This window comes from Oncorhynchus keta, chromosome 15 (assembly GCF_023373465.1).
Source record: "Oncorhynchus keta strain PuntledgeMale-10-30-2019 chromosome 15, Oket_V2, whole genome shotgun sequence".
In the NCBI taxonomy this organism is placed as follows: Eukaryota; Metazoa; Chordata; class Actinopteri; order Salmoniformes; family Salmonidae; genus Oncorhynchus; species Oncorhynchus keta.
Window position 1 is genome coordinate 7,220,747 of NC_068435.1, and position 8,290 is coordinate 7,229,036.

Below are 8,290 nucleotides of genomic sequence, written 5' to 3' on the forward strand. Positions count from 1 at the left end.
TGTCTGTTAGTATAACAGAACTGATGTTGCAGGCGAAAGCCTGAGAAAAATCCAAATCCGGCAGTGCCCCATATTTTGAAAGCGCTGCGTTCCAATGAGTCCCTATTGAGCTGTGAATGTGCTATCAACCAGCTTACGCTTTATACGTATTCCCCAAGGTGTCTACAGCATTGTGACGTAGTTTTACGCATTTATGTTGAAGAATAGCCGTAGGCGGCTACATTGCGTAAGTGGTCACACGATGGCTCCCAGGTTGACTCTCGCGTAAAATAGAGAGTTAGCCATTACTCAATCGGTCCGAGTGAAAAACGAATTGTCCCGGTGGATATATTATCGAATAGATGTTAGAAAAACACCTTGAGGATTGATTATAAACAACGTTTACCATGTTTCTGTCGATATTATGGAGCTTTTACATTTTACATTTAAGTCATTTAGCAGACGCTCTTATCCAGAGCGACTTACAAATTGGTGCATACACCTTATGACAACCAGTGGAACAGCCACTTGCATCTAAATCTTGTTGGGGGAGAAGGGGGGGAGAAGGATTACTTACCCTTGCTATTTTGGAATATTTTTCGCCGTTTTCGTGACTGCAATTCTCGGCAATTTCTCAGCCAAACGTGAAGAACAAATGGCGCTATTTCGCCTACAAAAATAATATTTTGTGAAAAAAATGAACTTTGGCTATCTAACCTGGGAGTCTCGTGAGTGAAAACATCCGAAGTTCATCAAAGGTAAACGATTTAATTTGATTGCTTTTCTGATTTTCGTGACAAGGTTGCCTGCTGCTCGTAAAGCATAATGCTATGCTAATCTACGATAAACTTAGACAAATGCTTGTCTAGCTTTGGCTGTAAAGCATATTTTTAAAATCTGAGATGACAGGGTGATTAACAAAAGGCTAAGCTGTGTTCCAATATATTTCACTTGTGATTTTCATGAAAAGGAAGATTTTCTAGGAAGATTTATGTCTGTTGCGTTGTGCTAATTAGTGTCAGTCGATGATTACGCTCCCAGACCCGGGTTTGAGAGTCACAAGAAGTAGGACTATCTGAAATAATGTTGGTTCTTATTTATTTTGAGCAAAGGCCATGAATGAGTGAGTCACTCAACTTTATGTGGGTACTGGCTATATGACTGTGCCATCAACTTGATAATATATAACCATATTTTGGAGGTTATTTCATTTAAAAATTAAAAATAAACGTTTTTGAACGTGAATGTTTTTAATCTGAATAAAAGGCCAAAATAATATTTGTAAAGGCCAAAACATTTATTTATGTTTTTAGAGGGAGAGAAACGCACCACTCCATTTGACTCACGGTCAGATGTGATACATACTTTTTTTTAAATTACTTTTTGTGGTATTTATTTGTTTGGTCTTTTCTGGTGGATTAAACTGAAATTGCAACCAATCACAGCCGGTTGTGATACAGCCAACCAAACTTAGAAATACATTGGATGACAAAATTCTCCCACTACCCTCCTTTGAGGCAAGTCTATTGTCCAGCTGTTTTATAGCTTGCCATTATTTTATTAACAAAATCATAAGGATGCCATTATTGGTTAAATTGTTTTTGAACGTGCAGACTGGGCAACAAGAAATGGTATAACATTTCCCAACATTTCAGCACTGCTATTATTGAAATGCACCCTTAAAGTGTTGTTCTGATCTACCCAGTGTGAGGGAGACTAATCAGGATGGAGAGGGAAAGATGAACATATAATATACAGAGAGATCCTTGATGAAAACCTGATCTAGGGGTCATTGCATCAGGATGTGTCAGACCGGGGTGTGAAGGACCAACTTCCAACAGGATAGTTGTTCCTCAAGCACAGCCAGCCAAGACAACCAGGAGTGGCTTCCAAAATTCTTGAATATCCTTGTTTGGCCCAGCCAGAGCTCTGGACTTAAACCCTAACAACACAGACAAACTCTGGAGCTGTGGAGAAAGTGACCATCGGGATCTTGGTCACCTCCTAACCAAGGCCCTTCTCCCTCGATTGCTCAGTTTGGCATGGCGGCGATCGTACAATCTTGGAAAATAGCTGTGCAGCGAGGTTCCCCGTCTAACCTGACAGAGCTTGAGAGGATCTGCAGAGAAGGATGGGAGAAACTCCCCAAATACAGGTGTGCCAAGCTTGTAGCGTCATACCCAAGAAGACACAAGGCTGTAATCGCTGCCAAAGGTGTTTCAAAAAAGTACTGATTAAAGGGTCTGTATTCTTTTGTAAATCTGAAATTGAATTATTATTTTATTTTTTTTAAGGCTATTTTTGCTTTTTAATTTGGGGGTTAATGGGTGTAGATTGATGAGGGACAAAAACAATTGAATCTGTTTTAGAACCGATGGTAGTGGAAAAGAAAACAAATGTGAACCGAGCTGAAATCCATCTGGATTTAGCTATAGGGGGTATGGGCTTGGGAGGTTGACTTTAGCTTTAGTTGACTTTAGTTGTATGATTTGGGTTTAAAGTTTGCTAATGTGTTAAGTCTTCTTCCACTTCAATAAAACTTAAGCACGACGAAAAGAAGGTCTGTGATTTTATTTACACTTGCATGTGTATTTTCACACAAAGAGTCTCCCAAGCACACACCAACAATATGCCCCAAAGCCCCAGAAAACCACCGCTACCAAGAAGTAAAAGACTGAAATGACTGTTTAGGACGACCCTTCACAACGTAAGCCAACCCTTTATTCTTATCTTTATCAATGTATTTGAAAGGTACTATAGCAATAATTGCCATGATGTTGTCCAATATTTTACTGCAGTGAATCTTGAGCCTTCATGATCCAGGGATAGATCACGTGGGAGACCAAGGTCACCTTCAGCCTCTTCAGATGAGATCTCTCCCCTCACCAAAGCAAAGAGTCAGATCCTGTTCCTATGCCGGAAGCAATTATGACATTTATTTTGAAACCCTTTTGGAAGTGAACAAATGTAAAACTACTTTGTTTGAGGAAAAAAATCCTGACCTTTTTAAAGTGAGTCCAGTTGAGAATGTCAACCTGAACGAGACGGAGGAAGATTACTAAAGATGGAAGAGTAGCTTTAAAAGCAACGATTTTCGAAAATACGTGGTGAGAAATTAAGTGTTGTCATTGAGTTGAATGACATTATATTGCCATGTAGTACTGGAAGTGTAATGCATTAGTGTCTTTTTGTTAAATTACAGATATCTCAGATCTCAAAGGAGGAAAGACATCCTGGACCGGGTGAAGAGAGCAATGCGCTAGTAAAATGATTTTTTTCACTTTTAAATTAGTCAGTGATGTGTTGCTTTTAAAGTACATATTTAGTGTTCTATACAGAACCCTGACAAACTGCCTTGTGTTCTACACAGAACCTGACAAACGGCCTCGTGTTCTACACAGAAACCTGACAAACGGCCTCGTGTACTATACAGAACCCTGACAAACGGACTCGTGTTCTATACAGAACCCTGACAAATGGCCTCGTGCTCTATACAGAACCTGACAAATGGCCTCGTGTTCTATACAGAACCCTGACAAACTGCCTTGTGTTCTACACAGAACCTGACAAACGGCCTCGTGTTCTACACAGAAACCTGACAAACGGCCTCGTGTACTATACAGAACCTGACAAACGGCCTCGTGTTCTGCAGAACCTGACAAATGGCCTCGTGTTCTATACAGAACCTGACAAACTGCCCTTGTGTTCTACAGAACCCTGACAAACGGCCTCGTGTTCTACACAGAAACCTGACAAACGGCCTCGTGTACTATACAGAACCCTGACAAACGGCCTCGTGTTCTATGCAGAACCCTGACAAACGGCCTCGTGTTCTATGCAGAACCCTGACAAACGGCCTCGTGTTCTATGCAGAACCTGACAAACGGCCTCGTGTTCTATACAGAACCTGACAAACGGCCTCGTGTTCTATACAGAACCCTGACAAACGGCCTCGTGTTCTTTACAGAACCCTGACAAACGGCCTCGTGTTCTATGCAGAACCCTGACAAACGGCCTTGTGTTCTATGCAGAACCCTGACAAACGGCCTCGTGTTCTATGCAGAACCCTGACAAACGGCCTCGTGTTCTATACAGAACCCTGACAAACGGCCTCGTGTTCTATGCAGAACCCTGACAAACGGCCTCGTGTTCTATGCAGAACCATGATGAACGGCCTCATGACAACCATGACGATGAAGAGAAGCAAAGGGAAGAGGGCCTTTGACTACAACCATAAGTAAAGGGGAGTCCAAATGATGATATTTGACATGTGAATACCTTCTCTAAATAATATTTCACATGTGAATACCTTCTCGAGATAATATTTCACATGTGAATACCTTCTCGAGATAATATTTCACATGTGAATACCTTCTCTAGATAATATTTCACATGTGAATACCTTCTCTAGATAATATTTCACATGTGAATACCTTCTCTAGATAATATTTGACATGTGAATACCTTCTCTAAATAATATTTCACATGTGAATACCTTCTCGAGATAATATTTCACATGTGAATACCTTCTCGAGATAATATTTCACATGTGAATACCTTCTCTAGATAATATTTGTTTTCCCCCTTTTACAGCAGGTGTGAGTCTTTGTGAATCAAAGGCGAGAGGCAGAAATACTACAGGTGAAGTCAACCTGCCTGAAATGTGCTCCTGACTGCTAGGGGGGCAGTGGGAGGGCCAATGAGCAAGGGGATGAAAGAGGTCTTAAGAAGTTAAAAGCATCAAAGCCTGTTCCGACACTACTTTTTTTTGGTTTATTGTATATCTAATTTGTGTTTCCAGAAGCCAGAATTCATTTTTTATAGCTTTTTTTTTATTTGAAAAATTGGCTTGTACATCTATTTTGTGGTGCAATACAATTGAATCTCCCTTTTGAACATTGACCATAGTTTACACAATGCTGTTTGAAGTTACTGCTCTCATTGAAGGACAATAGCCAATAGTAATAAAATCTAATTGTATTGGTCACATACACATGGTTAGCAGATGTTAATGCGATTGTAGCGAAATGCCTGTGCTTCTAGTTCCGACAGTGCAGTAATATCTAACAATATCTAACAAGTAATCTAACAACTAACAACAAGACACACAAATCTAAAGGGAAAATGAGAATATGTACAGTACTTGTAAGAATATGGATGAGCGATGGCCGAGCGGCATAGGCAAGGTACAATAGATTGTATAAGATATAGGATATGAGTAATGTAAGATATGTAAACATTATTAAAGTGCCATTATTTAGAGTGCATTGTGTAAAGTGACTAGTGATCCATTTATTAAAGTGGCCAATGATTGGGTCTCAATGTTGACAGCAGCCTCTCTGAGTTAGTGATTGCTGTATAGCAGTCTGATGACCTTGAGATAGACGTTGTTTTGAAGTATTTCTGTTTTGTAGTATAGACCCTAAGTCTGGAAGATGCATTTCGACCATGTGTAGAATTGTATTCTACATGTCAGGGTGTTGTAGTCTACATATCAGGGTAGTGTGTTCTACATATCAGGGTGTTGTGTTCTACATATCATGGTGTTGTGTTCTACATATCAGGGTGTTGTAGTCTACATATCAGGGTGTTGTAGTCTACATATCAGGGTGTTGTGTTCTACATATCAGGGTGTTGTTTTCTACATATCAGGGTATTGTGTTCTACATATCAGGGTGTTGTATTCTACATATCAGGGTGTTGTGTTCTACATATCAGGGTGTTGTAGTCTACATATCAGGGTGTTGTAGTCTACATATCAGGGTGTTGTGTTCTACATATCAAGGTGTTGTAGTCTACATATCAGGGTAGTGTGTTCTACATATCAGGGTGTTGTGTTCTACATATCGGGGGTGTTGTAGTCTACATATCAGGGTGTTGTAGTCTACATATCAGGGTGTTGTGTTCTACATATCAGGGTGTTGTAGTCTACATATCAGGGTGTTGTAGTCTACATATCAGGGTGTTATGTTCTACATATCAGGGTGTTGTAGTCTACATATCAGGGTGTTGTGTTCTACATATCAGGGTGTTGTGTTCTACATATCAGGGTGTTGTAGTCTACATATCAGGGTGTTGTAGTCTACATATCAGGGTGTTGTAGTCTACATATCAGGGTGTTGTGTTCTACATATCAGGGTGTTGTGTTCTACATATCAGGGTAGTGTGTTCTACATATCAGGGTGTTGTATTCTACATGTCAGGGTGTTGTAGTCTACATATCAGGGTGTTGTGTTCTACATATCAGGGTGTTGTGTTCTACATATCAGGGTGTTGTGTTCTACATATCAGGGTGTTGTAGTCTACATATCAGGGTGTTGTAGTCTACATATCAGGGTGTTGTAGTCTACATATCAGGGTGTTGTGTTCTACATATCAGGGTGTTGTGTTCTACATATCAGGGTGTTGTGTTCTACATATCAGGGTGTTGTAGTCTACATATCAGGGTGTTGTGTTCTACATATCAGGGTGTTGTGTTCTACATATCAGGGTGTTGTATTCTACATATCAGGGTGTTGTGTTCTACATATCAGGGTGTTGTGTTCTACATATCAGGGTGTTGTGTTCTACATATCAGGGTGTTGTAGTCTACATATCAGGGTGTTGTAGTCTACATATCAGGGTGTTGTAGTCTACATATCAGGGTGTTGTAGTCTACATATCAGGGTGTTGTAGTCTACATATCAGGGTGTTGTGTTCTACATATCAGGGTGTTGTGTTCTACATATCAGGGTGTTGTATTCTACATATCAGGGTGTTGTATTCTACATATCAGGGTGTTGTGTTCTACATATCAGGGTGTTGTATTCTACATATCAGGGTGTTGTGTTCTACATATCATGGTGTTGTGTTCTACATATCAGGGTAGTGTGTTCTACATATCAGGGTGTTGTATTCTACATATCAGGGTGTTGTATTCTACATATCAGGTTGTTGTGTTCTACATGGGTGTGTTCCCAACCTAAACCAATGTGTTCTCAACATCAACCAATGTGTTCTCGACCTCACGCCAATGTGTTCTTAGTCGAGAGTAGTTTTCAAACTTGATAGTGCCAAAATGATAAATAATCGCTGTCTTTTTAAAATCGGTGAATAAAGGTTGAAATCTTATTTATCAATGTCTCAACGAAAAAGTGCCCACATTTCCACATTGAAATGACGTGGTGTGCCCAGTGGAATTTCACAACCAAAGGTTGTTATAGAAATGTCCACTTTTGAAATGACGTGGTGTGCCTTGGAGGTCTTACCGCCACGCCAGTTAGCTCATATAGACCAGTCATAACTCATGGGGTTCTGGATTCTGCTCACCAACTACAGTAATGACATCATGGAATTATAGGAGGTGGCTGAACTCGTTTAATCCTGGTACAATGTATTGATCAGGTGTAGTTAAAGCCGCACTCAGTTTCACTGCATGGGTGCAGTTAACAAAATGGAGTATCTGAAAACGGTCTCCATTTGAAAAATGTATACAGTGGCTTACGAAAGTATTCACCCCTTTGGCATTTTTTGCTACTTTGTTGCCTTACAACCGGGAATTAAAATTGATTTTTTGGGGGGGGTTTGTATCATTTGATTTACACAACATGACTACCACTTTGAAGATTCAAAATATTGTTTATTGTGAAACAAACAAGACATAAGACAAAAAAAACTGAACTTGAGTATGCATAACTATTCACCCCCCAAAAGTCAATACTTTGTAGAGACAACTTTTGCAGCAATTACAGCTGCAAGTCTCTTGGGGTATGTCTCTATAATGGCACATCTAGCCACTGGGATTTTTTTCTCGTTCTTCAAGGCAAAACTGCTCAAGCTCCTTCAAGTTGGATGGGTTCCGCTGGTGTACAGCAATCTTTAAAATCATACCACACATGCTCAATTGGATTGAGGTCTGGGCATTGACAAGGCCATTCCAAGACATTTAAATGTTTCCCCTTTAACCACTCGAGTATTGCTTTAGCAGTATGCTTAGGGTTATTGACCTGCTGGAAGGTGAACCTCTGTCCCCAGTCTCATCTCTGGAAGACTGAAACAGGTTTCCTTCAAGAATTTCCCTGTATTTAGCGGCATCCATCATTCCTTCAATTCTGACCAGTTTCCCATCCCCACAGCATGATGCTACCACCACCATGCTTCACTGTTGGGATGTAATTCTTGGGGTGATGAGAGGTGTTGGGTTTGCACCAGACATAGTGTTTTCCTTGATGGTCAAAAAGCTCAATCTGACCAGAGTACCTTCTTCCGTATGTTTGGGGAGTCTCCCATATGTTTGGGGAGTCTCCCAAAAGTGTTTGCTTATTTTTTTCTT

General features: G+C 40.2%; 1 protein-coding gene across 19 annotated transcripts in view; it reads left to right on the forward strand.

Annotated features, from left to right (window-relative positions):
* LOC118394360 (netrin-G1-like) overlaps window positions 1-8,290 on the forward strand; it is a 170,226-nt gene that overhangs the window by 73,719 nt on the left and 88,217 nt on the right. The gene's annotated exons all lie outside the window — the stretch shown is intronic.